Source organism: Nuphar pumila, chromosome 3, assembly GCF_984573655.1.
Source record: "Nuphar pumila chromosome 3, dmNupPumi1.hap1.1, whole genome shotgun sequence".
In the NCBI taxonomy this organism is placed as follows: domain Eukaryota; kingdom Viridiplantae; phylum Streptophyta; class Magnoliopsida; order Nymphaeales; family Nymphaeaceae; genus Nuphar; species Nuphar pumila.
Genome location: NC_143251.1, coordinates 7450933 through 7465324, shown reverse-complemented (window position 1 = coordinate 7465324; position 14392 = coordinate 7450933).

Sequence of the window (14392 nt, the reverse complement as noted above, 5' to 3'; positions counted from 1 at the left end):
GCCAAAAATCAATACGAAACCAAGCTGATTCGGCTTATTTTAAAAAATTTGTTTAAACATATTTATGTATTTTTATGAGACATGTCATCTGCTGTTAAAAATTAACTGATTCGGCTTATTTTAAGAAAATGGTTTAAATATATTTAAATCTTTTTGTGACACATGTCATCTGCGGTTAAAAATTAGCTGATTCAGTTCAGAATTAGAATTTGAATCGATCGATTCACCTTAGAACGATTCAGGGTTAGATACGATTCTGACAACAATGCTTAAGACTCACTGGAGGATTTATTCTTCAGAAGCGCAGCATCTCTCTCTCTCTCTCTCTCTCTCTCTCTCACACACACACACACACACACAGAATCTACGGTTTTCCTTCGAGTAGCCTTGCCCATGCCTCTCTCATCCCTCTTCTTTTGAGGCCTATGCCCCACCCATCCTCTGCTCGTCAACCAGCGGACCCTCTTCTCCATCTAAGAGGCCTTGCATAACTGGAGGCTAGCTTTCTCCCTACGTCGCCTAGGTGCCTTCGTTGCCCTCCCTTTCCGCCTCTCCTTCCGTATGTTCTTTTCCCTCTCGGAGGTGTTCGCTTCCTCGTGACATCCGACATTTCACGCAGGCCGTCAAGGTTGAGCCCCTTCATGCTTGCTCGGTCGGTGCCCTTCTTTGTGCTTCTTTTTCTACCATATTTCTTCCTGATCGGACGGCTTACGTGGCTGGCAAGAGGTTAAGTCACCCTGACAGTGGTCATTTACCCAAAATCTATCTCGTTCTAATCTTCTCTGGGCTAAGCTAGGTGACTGGTGGTGTGTCGTTTATCGGTCACTCAACTTTCGAAAGCATCACGCTTGCCTCCATTGTGTCTCGTCCTTTCGGTCCAGGCAACACCCGGTCTGTAGGCGCTCTAGTGTTGTTCTCTCATCTCCTTCTTGTGGTCGGGCTTCGTAGCGAGTTAAGCACCCTTGATGCAAAACCGTGTTCTCGCCTTGGGTGAAGATCGGTCAACTGCAGGATCCTTCATCTTCTTTCATCGCTATAAAGATTGGTTCTACTTAGGTGTTGACTCTCCCATCGTCGTCCGTGCCTATGTCATTCACGGAGAAACATTTTTGGCAAGCCCATCTCGGTCGCGTCCCTTCTGGTGGACCTCTCGCTCTCAATGGCCATCTTAGTTCATGCACCTTCATGTCGGTTCCCCCTTCCTCTAGTGCTGCCGTCGATTCTGCGAATTCTTCTTCCAACGATGATTGCAGTTTTGGGGTGTCGTCCAAGTGCTTTGTGGTTTCTGTGGCAAAAGGAATGGCAGGTGGTCTTTTTGACATAGCTCTGCCTCAATTCCATCATTCAATCCTTTGGTGGCCGCGTTGGCTCCTCGATAATCGAGTCTCACTGCAGTTATTTGCTCTGGTGGTTCCCTTGCCTGGTGTCATTGGGTCAAAAAGCTCTATCGAGGTTTTCCATGGTACTCAGTCTGCTCTAGGCTCGCCCCTCGAGGCCTTAGCGTCTGTTTGTCCTTTTTTCCAAGATGGTAGCTCATCTTGTGCGTATTCCCAAAAGCCGTTGTTTCTCCTTTCATCTGCCGATGGGTCTGCATGCGGTAATCATCAACCTCTGCATGGGACCTCGTCACCTTCCTTTAATGTTGTCACCTCTTCTCTTGGCACCTTATTCAGAGTTGACATCTGTCCTGGGGGTTCGCCCTTTTGGGCTTTGGAGTCTGTGGTTGGTGTGAGTGGTGGTTCATGTCGCATGCATCCTTTCACATCCTCCCCCCTTGCCTCTCATTCCCGAGGCGTCGAGTCGGCTCAAGGGGGGGTGGCGGGTGTTTCGAGCCATCTATGCCAAGATCCCGCCCATCTAGTGTTTGGTGGGCTGAGTGGATGCTAGATAAACATTGTTCGTTGCAGCCGCCCTTTATGGTGGTCCACTTGCCCGAGGTTGATAGGCCTCGGTGCCTTATCGTAGTCATCCAGAAGCCTCAGTCTTCTCTCAGCCTGCCTTACAAGGCTGCATCATCGTTTTTGTCTCCTCTTCACGATGGTGGTTCAACTCTTGTGCATTTCCCGCAATCGACGGTTCATCTCTCGGATGCTTCTGTTTTTACATGGGTCAATCATCAGCCTCTCCTTGGAGACTCGCGTCTGTCTCGATTCCTCTGCATGCATGTTGATGGCCTCTTGGTCATGGTGTCGTCTCTTAAAGATTGAAGCAATGTATCTTCTCTATGCCTGATTTCCAACAGTCTTGTCCTCCCCCCACTATTCTTCGCGGCTGTCTGGAATTAGTCCTCCTCGGTCGATACCTTATCCTCCAGGGAGTCCGAGTTTGATGGACAGGGGGGCTCTCCCATCTCGCCCTCTCCTTCGATCGTCACTCTGCCTTCTTTGTGTAGTCTTCGCTCATCCTCTATGGGTCTGTTCATGGCTAAAGCAGCTCGGTGTCTCAATCTATCGCTCCTTCAGCCGCAGATACAAAGCATCTTCATCCTTATGTGTGATTCCTTCGCTGCTATCGCAAATGATTTGCCGTTTGTGGTTGTTGTTGATCCGCATATCCTAACTGTCACCGTGCATCCTCCTTCTTTGGTCAAGGGCTTTTCATCTCCGGGCCATGGTGGTTTCTCCCACAGGGGATGTCGTCGAACCTCGCATTCTCCCTCCTTCTAGTATGGGGTATCTTCTAGGCGCTCAGCGTGGAACCGTACTCCTCAGGGTTTTCTTGATTTCCAGTTATAAAGATTTTGTGCTAGAATATTAGGGGCTTGAATTGCCCCTCAAAGCGTTTGTTCCTTGCGAGATGGATTAGTCAAGAGAAGCCTGATCTCATCGCGCTTTGTGAAACAAAGATGACGGAGGTCTCACGCTCGATCGTATCTGAAATCTAGCGAGGTGCAGATCTTTTCTTCAAGCTCGTGTTCCATTATGCGAGAGGTCTCTTTATCCTCGAGAAGCCTTCTCTAGGCATCTACCAAATGGACGAAGGCACATTCTCCATCTCTGTCGCCATGCCTCTTCCTGCCAAGCATGTGCCAGCCGTGGTCACCATGGTGTATGGTCCCCACCATCAGAGCCGTCGGGAGGAGTTTTGGTCGGACCTGGATAGGGTTATTCAATCCTTTGGGGAGCAACATCTTTTCATGGGTGATTTCAACTGCCTGTTGTCGTCAAATGACTCAAGTATTCTTGTTTCCTACTCGGCTTCTATGATTGGCTTCCAAAACTTTATTCAGATGCACCAACTTTATCCCGTCCCCCATATCGGTGAAGCTTTCTCTTGATCTAATCGGCGATCTCGCCTATGCTACCGCCTGCTTGAGCACGTGCTTGTCTCTCCGGTTCTGCTGGGCTCTCTTAATGACATCTTGTGTTGTCTCCTACCCCCAATCTATCTCAGAATATAGTCAGGTTGTTATCCGATGGGGGCATGGCTTCTCCGACTACAAAACTTTCAGATTTGAGCAATGGTGGCTTAAGGAGACTGGTTTCAAGTCGGTCGTCCTCTATTCTTGGAGTAGACCTTGCTTTGCGGCTAGGGTAGCAAAACATTGCCTGGTCAAGTTCCTTCGCTTATCTCGCGACATCAAATCTTAGCTTATTTTCAGTAACATCAGCAAATTCCAAAATTTAGGAGAATGACAACGCGAATTGTCTTCTATCCATCACTCTCTCTAGGTTATGGCCTCTCTGTCTGCCTCTAATATTGAAAGCCCCAATGAAAGATATGCTGAGATGACTCTGTTATTGCATTATTGACGACTGAAGGATGAGATTCGTTGGAAGCAACAGTCTCGTGTGATATGACTTAAAACGGGTGACGAAAACACCAGGTTTTCCCATTCCTTCACATCTCATAGGCATAGGAGGCAAGCCATTCACTCTCTTTCAATTGAGGGTGTCTCCTACTCGGGCGAACAAGTCCTTCCAGCGGTTATCAATTATTTCATTATCATGTATTCATGCAGCCACTCAGTCGGTGGTTCAATGGGTCCTACCTTTGTTCGGTCTATGGACCATGCTCTTTCCTCGTCTATGCAGGTTTCTTTCATTGAAGAAATCTATTTTGTCGTGCGGGATTCGTCGGGTTGGAAAGCTTCAGGCTATGATGGTTATTCTGTGGATTTCTTTCGCATTTTCTAGCCCTATGTTAAGAGTGACATTCTTAGTGTCTTCGCTGAGTTCCATTGTAACTATCATTTGCCGATTCACTATCATCTGACCATTGTTTCTCTTATTTCTAAGGAAGCAACATCATCGGACATCTTGTGGTTCCGCCCCATATCCGTTTTAGGAAGAATTTACCGAATTATCACCAAGGTCATGGCGAATAGGATGCATTCAGTTGCTCCTCGGATTTTTTTGGATGCACGGTTCGCCTTAATCCCTCATAGACGGCTACAACATTCATTCATTCTGGTCACAGAAGTGTTACACTGTCTCACGATCAGTGGGCGACCTTTCTTCACTCTGAAGCTTGACTTCCACAAAGTCGACGGTTCGGTTCATTGGCCTTTCCTTTTTCACATGCTGGCGAACTTTGGTTTTGGTCGGCGTTTCTCTCGTTGGGTGTGTGAGCTAGTTACAAATGTTGAGTCACAAATTCAGATCAACGGGGTCCGTAGTCAGCAGTTCAAACTTGGTCGCGATCTTCGGCAAGGATGCCTTCTGTCTCCTTTTCTCTTTAATGTCATTTTTGAAGGCCTTGTGATTTTGTTTAAGAATGTCATGGAGTGTGGTCTCATTGTTTTTCTTGGAATCCAGGAGTTCCCTAGTCATATCCTTACTTACGTCGATGACATGATAATTTTCGGCAATGCCTTCATCCAACAAATGTTAAGAATCAAGCTTATCCTTATTTTTTTTTTATCGATGTCAGGTTTATCTATGAACAATGATAAGTGTTGTTTGTCCATGATGAATGTCCCTCCTTCTATGTTGGCTATTGGTCAACGGATTTCGGATGCACTTGTTCAAAAAATTCTTTTTCCTATTTGGGTCTGCCGCTACATATCTCGCATATCCTATCGATAGCCTGGAATGCAACTCTTTAAAAGGTTCAGACTAAAATATTATCGGCCTGGCAAGCATCCTACCTTTTGGTTGTTGTTGGACTTACTCTCATCAAGCATGTTTTAAATGCTATGCCAGAATTCTTTATGTTTATGTTCTTGATGCCTATGGGGGTCAGCAAGAAGCTCTCTCAGTTTTTGGCGAATTTACTTTGGTCTGGGCGAAGTACCAACAACAAGTACCACCTAGTGGGTTGAGAATCTCTAACGCTCCCTCAGAATAGAGCGTAGTTGAGAATTCCAGATTCCAGGTTGAGAAGTATTATTCTCGTCATGAAGCAAAGTTGGTTTGTGCACCAAACGGGGTCCCCATGTGCAAGCTTTCTTCTTGCTAAATACGAATCGATTGAATTGTTGTTTGTTGACTACCGTGCGATACGGCCAACCGTTTCGCAGCTGCGTCGCTCGTGGATCCAAGCTTGGTCTATCTCTTTTTCTAATGAGGGTGATGATGTCTCTCAAGCCCAGTTCTTTCGCCACACTCTCGCTCCTAACGGTTGCTACATTTCTCTCCTTCCTTAGGGGGTGGATTGGTTCCCTGCGCGCCTTATCTGGGATAAGGGACCTACTCCTCGATTGTGTTTTCTGGCATGGCTAATGCTTCACGAATGAGTGTAGATGGACAGCTTCCTCAAATCTATCAATTTTCATCTTCCAAGTAAATGTGTTCTGTGCGAGGCAGCCAAAGAATCTGCGTTTCACCTTTTCTGGGAGTGCATGTTTTTTATAACCTCTTTAAGGTTACCTAGAATAAGCTTGCCGTTAGCGTGCACCAAGATTCGTTCGTTGTAGACCTTTTGTGGGGCCCTCAGCCAGTTCACAGTTACAAGCACTGACAGATTATTTGGAGAACGTGACTTCTCTCGTCTTGGTGGGTTGTTTGGATGACTTGCAACAATACCATTTTCTGGCAAGTTTCGGTTGTTTTCAATAAATTAGTGAACTATAATTTGGCGGATGTGTACGCATTTTGCGCATTACCATCCTCGTTCTTCAGTGTTTTCTGTCGCCCTGGACCGCCCTCCCCCTCCGAACCAGGCTGATCTAGTCTAGTTTTTGTTCTTAGTTTTGTTTTTGTGCTCTCGATCTGTCTGGGGCCTGTTTTGCATTGCCGTCGAGTTCAATGTTTGTTGACCCTTTTAGTAATGTTGATGTTTATAGTTTGGCTCATAGAGAGATAGAGAAAGAGAGAGAGTAATGGGTTCCTTAGGCCCTCTTTTTCATTAAGTATGGTTAAGCCCCTTAAAAAATCACAGTTTTAAGTATTTTTTTTCTCGCCTCTAACATTGTAGAGGTGATTTATAGGTTTTTCTGGATCACAGAAATCTGACCTGTATACAAGTTTTTCAGGTGATCTAAAATCAAAACCTTTTGAGCTTACTCTCAGTGAATAGGGTTTTTGGGTTGTTTTTTTGTAAATTTGACTCTGAAAATGTGTTTGGCATCCTCGATTCACAAGAAAATTACACTTGGATTATTGTTGATAATTGTATATCATTAGTTTTAAATTCTTATAAAAACCTAACTGCGTGTAAGAGCAGCATGATCCAATCAAGCAGGTAGATCACGGCCAGATTTAGAAAAAAAAAATCCTTCCAAAACCGGTTAGTAACGTGGTAGGCTTAAAAAAGTGTTAGCCAGTTACCAACTACTATATATATATTTATAAATTTATTTGTATGTGTCTATTCCAGCAATGGTATTTTCTCCACATGACATTCATACTCAGGTTGATAACGGCATGTTTGGTCTGTAAATGTGGTGATGATTAACAACCGATCATTTGGGATTCCCAACATCATTTGTAATTGCATGAGCTGCTTTAAATATCTATAATAGGCTATCACATCACCATGACATACAAGGCTACTAATGGATACATGTGTCTTGCTACTACGGGCCAACAATCACCAAGTAGTAGGACAAATCATGAAAGGTGCCTATCACAAATTGAGATGGGATCGGCTCTGACGCTATTGCCTTGTATGTCGTTCACCTTAACAATGAACTACAGCCATCAAACAGAAGGGAGAAACTCCTTATGAGCTGTTAATTTTATACGACCGTCCATCCTTATCATGAATGCCATCAGAAAAAAACAAGTAACCCATCCAAGTGATGGGCACACCACTCTTGGTGGTTTGGATGCCATTGATGCCACTCATTTTGAGATGAACGGTATCCAAAGCATCAGAGCTGCCTCTGACCTGATCCCGTTTCTCACAAATTTGTAGCTCTCACCAACTTTCTGACATGAAGATCCATCTAGAAATTGGCAATTGGTGAAAGTAAGAGATAAGGATGCATTGCCAATGGAACAAAATGATGCTTTAGCATAAAGCATGTTTCAACGATTAATGAGAAGGATCTTCATCCCGGGGTCCGCTTGTTTGGTAGGAGCTGTTAGTGCACATCACCATGTATTGAGACGGTGCAAGTTCAAGGCCCCGGGGAAGGGGCCCTAGCCTAGAGTTTTATGCTGCCGGCACAACGACAGTAGCTATGAAAAGCTGAGCCAGCGCGATCAGATCTTCGTATCAGGTGTTGTTTTTTCGGGTTATAAATCCAAAAAAAACAATGGTATGTTGTGTAACTTGTAGGGGTCTGCCTAACGGCTCTAATCTCAGCTAGACTTTCAAAAAACACAAAAAAAAAAAAAAAATTAATCGAAGGAGCCTATTAAAAAAAAAAGATTAATGAGAAGAAAACAGAGAATGTGAGGACATGACATAACGGGGAGATGATGATGAGGGAGCATTGCATGTGCATCTCTATATTGAGTGTCGGTGGTGTACAAGCCATCTCTATATTGGCTTTTTTTTTTTCTGTGGATCACACGTTAACAGGCTTTCTGTTAGTAAAACTTTTTTACATTCTTCTAGCTCACTCGAGAACAATGTTGTCAATATCGGTTCCGGACCTTTCAGAGAATCGGCCGACTCAGACTTAAACTTAATCAAGCTGAATCGGTCAATTTTACTTTTTAATTTAAAAAAATTATTAAAAAATAAAAAACAAAAAGAAAAAAGAAAAAAAGGGCAGAATCGGCTGATTCAACCTCGATTCAGCTCAAATTGGCCAATTCAGACTGAATCGGGGATGAATACTCCAATTATGTAAGGAAGCCGAATAAGGACCCCGTATAGAATCAATTTTGGGCCGATTCAAGTAGATTCACATTGATACTGATACGATTGCTTGAGAGTACAATTTTGAGATTGTGGCCGGTTCAGGTGAATTGGCCGATTCTGATTCATAACTGAATTGAACTAAATCAGCCAACTTTCAATCAGAAAATAACATATATTACAAAAATATTAAAAACATTTAAAAAGCATTTTGTACTATTTTTTTATTTTTGAAAAACAATGCGAATAACCTTGTACCATATCAATTTCTGACCGATACTATATGAATCGGCCGATTTGCACCGATACTGACATCACTGACCTCTACATGGATTTAGAATCATGATCATCCCATGTTAGGTGACAAACTACAGTTTGGCTTTAGCCAAGAAGGCAGAGATCTTATGGGTTTGCTTTTTTTTCCTTTGCATCACTACTAATAGTCGGATGTGTTTGGAAGGAGTGGAAGTGCAACCACAGGGCATCTGATGACAATTTCAAGCGAGGTGGAGATCCATTTCCCTATACATCATTGGTGAGGTGACATCCTGTGCTGGTTTCAGGTCATTTATAAGTGGGTCCAACCCTAGACCCAGATCCCATATGAGATTAATGTTGAGTCTGGATCAGTTTGTTTTAGGAAAAACTTTATGGTGAAGTCTGGCTTTTTGCCTGATATTTCAAAAAGAGCAGCTGCTCACCGGTATTAGTGGAGCAAGGTGTGTATCGGCCGATAAGTACGATAGGTATTGTATCGGTAGAAAATCTATATGTTTCAGCCCTGAATCAGTTATTTTTTAATAACTGTAAAAAAAATACTTAAAATTATTTTAATGGATTAACATGTGTCACATTCTGAATGACACATAATATTTGTTAATTATTTTTTGCTGATTCACAACGATTCATTTGAGTATTGGTATCGGCCGATTCACCTGAATTATTGGTCAAATGCAAGGTTGCCAAACTAGGAAGCGGAAGCGGAAGCATGAAACGATACGGGAAGCGGAAGCGAGAAGCAAGGCATTTTAAAATTTATAGAAAGCGAGAAGCAAAGTATCAATTTAAAAGCGAAATATTAAAAAAAAATGAAGCAATATGATAATTGAATAGGAATCAAACAAGAAACAAATAAAAACTAAAATAAAATCGATGATGGTTACTAATTTAAAGAAAGTACATGAAAAGTAAGTGAAAGCGTGATAAAAAATACATGAAAAATATGAAAAGAAACGTGAGAAAAGCATATAAGAAGCATAAACCATGTGTGTGGGAAGCATAAAAGAAGCGTGGGGAAATCAAGATTCTCATAAAGTTTCTGAAGCGAGGAGTATCGCGCTTTCGAAACGAGTTTATGTGAAGCGAGCTTCCCACCTACCTAAGAAGCTTTCGATAACTCTAGTCAAACGATATAGGGCCGATACTAACAACATCGGTGCAAAGACAAGCATAAACCAAAGAAGCAGCTTAATGACAACTTTGTTCCATTGTTCAAATTAAAGATCTAAAGTTGTAAACTTGCATGGTTTATAACGAATGGAACTCTGTTTTTTCATTCTTTATTGTGTGTATAACACACTTAAAAGCAGTGAAAAGCTGCATGTGAATCAACCACATACCAAGTGTCTGATAATATGTTCAGTCTGATTTATAAGCACAATATTTTAACTACACACCAAGTGCTCGACAGAAAACCTCTAAGAGCTCCTTTGCCTCTTCTTCATTCTTTTGTTTGTTTTCTGTTACTAAAACGCTAGCGATTCTTGATTGTAGTCGAGTTGGATATTAGATGCCAAGTGACTGGTAATATGCCACTACTAAAAGTACCTGAGTGATTTGGTTCTTCATGCTCTTTGTGCAAGACACTACAAGAAAAATGCGTATTAGCGACGGACGTTATCCGTCGCTAATCCCTCACAAACTCCATCGCTAAGGTGTTTAGCGATGGATTAGCGATGAATTATGGACGAATAGCATCCGTCGCATAATTCTAGTCGCTAAATTGCGACAGACTTTATTTGTTGCTACGTTGTCACTACTTAGCGATAGATTATGTCCGTCGCTGATCCCTCGCTAATTAGCGATGGCGTAGCGACGGATTATATTCGGATATAAACGGTTGCTAACTTTTGGTCGACAAGTTAGTGATAGATTAAAGGTTGTCGCAAAACATTACCTGATTGAAATTGGTGATGGCTTAGCGACAGATATAATCCGTCGCAAAAAAAAAAAAAAGTGCCCTGAGGCATGCGCCTCATACGCCTTGAGGTGCACGCCTCGAGGCGAGGTGCGCCTCAAGCCGAGGTGCACATAATCCTTTTTATAATGGGACTTTCAAAGAAGCTCGATGAGGTCGACTACCTCTGTATGTGTTGTTGCATTGCATTATAGCACACTCACCCGACGCCCAGTAATCCTAATTCCATCAAGAAACAACAAAAGAAATTCAGTTAACAAAGTAAGCACCATAGTTACGCGGCAATGCGATCAGAAGAAACTTTGAACACATAAATCAACGAAGACATAGATGACAACCAAACCGAGAACCCCTAGACACGGCAAAAAAATAAAAGAGCGTCCAAGAAACATGATTCGATCAAATCTCATCTCGGTTTTGAGTTCGCCTACCTGCGACCATTCAATAGTCGGTTGGAAAGTATGAGCGGAGGAGGCTAGGCCGGTTCTCGATCGATTTCTCATTCTGCCTAGTGGATGACAAGGGCGGCGGAAAGGAAAGCGTGACTAAGACTATGAGGCTTCAGTTGGAGAGGAAGAGGTTAGGGCACAGATCGATGCAGGGAGACGAGGAAGGGGACGACGAGCTCCCCAATCCAACCAGCACTGGCGACTCCGACTCCTCTTCTTCCTCGCGTTCCTCCGCCACAAAGTCACATTTCGGCCGTCACCTGCGAGGCTTCTCGGGAAAGCCGAACGATTTGAAAGAGAAGCACGTTGTCCGGAGCTTTAATCGAACGACTGGGTCAGTTTAAATTTCGCACGGGGAGCGAGGGAAAATTTTGCACCCTAGATGAGTCGGTTTGAATTGAAAAATAACGACGAATTAGCGAGGGAATTTTTTCGCCGCTAATTCGTCGCTAATTAGGGACGGATTAGAGACGAAAAAATTCCCTCACTAATTAGTGATAGATTAACAACAAAAAACTTCTTTTGCTAATTATGTCGCTAATTAGCATTTTTTCTTGTAATGTTTGGTGACGAAAAAATATCATCGTTAATCCGTTGCGACTTAGCGATAGGAATAGCGACAAAAAACTTTCCGTCGCTAAGTTGCGACAGAGTTTTTGACATAATTTTTCCATCACGAATCTGTCGCTAATTAGCGATGATTTTTTTTCGTCGCTAATTTCGCAAATATTTTGAATGTTTGCAATGGAGAGTTTTCTCTCGCTACTCCATCACAAATTTGCGATAAAAAAAATTCATATCAAATTTTCGTAGCTAATTAACAATTTTCAATAGCAGTGATTTAGGAATGAGATTTGTGTCACTTTTATTCTATTCTTGAGTATCACAAGCAAGCTATGGGATCCATTTTGAACATGTAGTTTGAGAGATGATTTGTACATCCGTATAAGACTTCACCATCCTTTAAGGGATACTTTTTCCTAATCGATTTGAATTTAGGTTCTGATGGGATGGAAACCAGATCTGTGTACATCCAACCGAATCAGGGTGTGGATTTAGATCGTCCAATCTGAATCTATTTATAAAATAATTTTTTCATAATGATTCATTGAGAATTTTTATGGGTTGTGATTACTTTATGTCGTCCAATATATATATATGGTTTCATTTGAAAGTGACTTCATTCCAACGATGATATTTTCTCATCATTAGGTATATACTCGTATGAGACCTTGTGAGAAAGTGAATCTCACGCAAATGAGGTGAGGCTTGTTTTTTGAGTTTTGGCCAATTTTTTTTTTTATGTTTAGTTGCTTTTGATGTATTACTTTCTAAATCTCATTGAGAGGCAACCAAAGGTACACTAAGTGTGGTGATGATTAACAACCAATTCTTTGGGATTTCCAACATCAATTGGAATTGCATTAACTGCTTTTAACACCTATAATAGGTTATTACATCACCATGACCATGGTTCAACTCAACATGTACTAATGGATCCATGTGTCTTGTTACTATGGGCCAACAATCACCAAGTAGTAGGACCAAGACATTTGCCTTAAGGACTACAACCCAAGCTTTGACAAGGTATGTCTGCTAATATCCCTTGTGAATTGTGATGAAAGGTGTCTATCACAAATTTATGGCTCACACTAGGGGTGGCAATCGTGTCGGGTTGGCGGGTCGACCCGACGGGTTGGCGGGTCAGCATACCTCAACCTGAACCCGACCCGTTTATTAAACGGGTCGGCTGTGGCAAACACGAACCCGACCCGTTTAATAAACGGGTAACCCGACACGACCCACCAACCCATTTAATAAATGGGTTGGGTTAGGTAAACGGGTTCTCAGGTTCGCGGGTCGGGTTGACGGGTTGATGGGTCGGCTTGGCGGGTCGACGGGTTGACGGGTCAGGTTGGCAGGTCGGGTTGACCCACCCGCCTAACCCGTTTATTAAACGGGTCAGCCGGGTTGGCGGGTTGGCATACCCCCAACCTGAACCCGACCTGTTTAATAAACGGGTTACGCGGGTCGACCCGTTTATTAAACGGGTTGGCTTAAGCCCAACCCGAACCCGCCTAAGAGGCGGGTTGGTGGGTCGGGTTGGGCTCACATCATAAAGATCCATGTAGAAAATTGGCAATTGGTGAAAGAAAAAGAGAATGGATGCATTGACAAACAAACAAAATGATGCTTTAGCTTGTTTCAAGATCAATGAGAAACAAGGACATGACATAACGGGAGACCCTGACGAAGGAGCATTGCATGTGCGTGTCTTCATTGAGTGTCAGTAATGTGGAAGCCTTTTATTTAAGAGGCTAAGAAGGAGTGCACCATTCAATTGAAGCCTTCCTGCCTAACCCCAGCTTGCCTTTCTAAAAAAAAAGCACACTCCAAGTTTACCTGTTTTTTTTGTGCTTCTTTTGACAGAGGATCAAGTCAGGCAACTTTAACCATCTGAGCGTTTTGGATGTCGTTCATCTTAAAAAATAAAGGATATCCATAAAAACAGTGAATATGCTCATTATGAGCCGTTCATTTTAAACGGTAGCTAAGCCGTCCATCCCAAAAACACAATCCAGAAAAAATGTGGGGCCAATTCAAGTGATGGGCATCTCAATCGTACAGGATTTGGATGTTGTTCATCTTGAGAACAATGACATCCAAGAGTGCCCTGACCTAATAGGTCAGAGCACACTTTGATCAGATCCCATCTCTTTTTTTTTTTTTCTGTAGGTCAAAGTAAAAGAACCCCGTCAATGCTTGCACACATTGACAGGCTTTCAGTTAATAAAACTCTTAGGGTACGTTCCGGGGAAGCATATTAGGTCATGCTGAACATGAGCGTTTTTGTTCATGCTGACATCTAGCCGTCTGTTTGCATTTTGGATGAATGCCACGTGGTTTTGTTGACTTTCGAGCTTTTTAAAATGCAAATTGGACGGCCACGATGTCGGCATGAGCAAAAACGCTCATGTTCAGCATGACCTGATCTGCTTCCAAGTTCGGGTGCCTCAACTCGAAAGGGATTTCAAATCATTCTGATTTCATTCCCCAGGGAAACCCAAATCTCACGGTTGCCATGATTTCGAATCAGAATTGATTCGAAATCACCAGCTGCCTGGAACATGAGATTTTAGGCTTTTAGAATCGCTTTTCCAGGTTTCCCTCAGAGCCGGACCTGCAAAGAGGCCAATGAGGCTTGGGCCTCAGGGCCCCTGGGCCCAAAAAAAATTTAGGGGCCCATTTTTAAGGCCAATGAGTATTGTTGAGGTAGTTTATATAAATATTTTATACATTTTTATTTAATATAATATAAAATATTTTGAATATTATATTTGCTTAATGTGAATGCAAATTTTATTGTTATTTTGATTCTTTAAAAAAAATTGTAAGGCGCTTCCCCCGAACTCCTACTATTAATAGGGGCCCACTTTTTCCCTCCTCTTCATGCCCCATAAAACACAGGTACGGCTCTGGTTTCCCTCAATTATGTGGGAACCAACCGAACGTACCCTTAATATCCTTGTTTCAACTCAGGCACAATACTTTT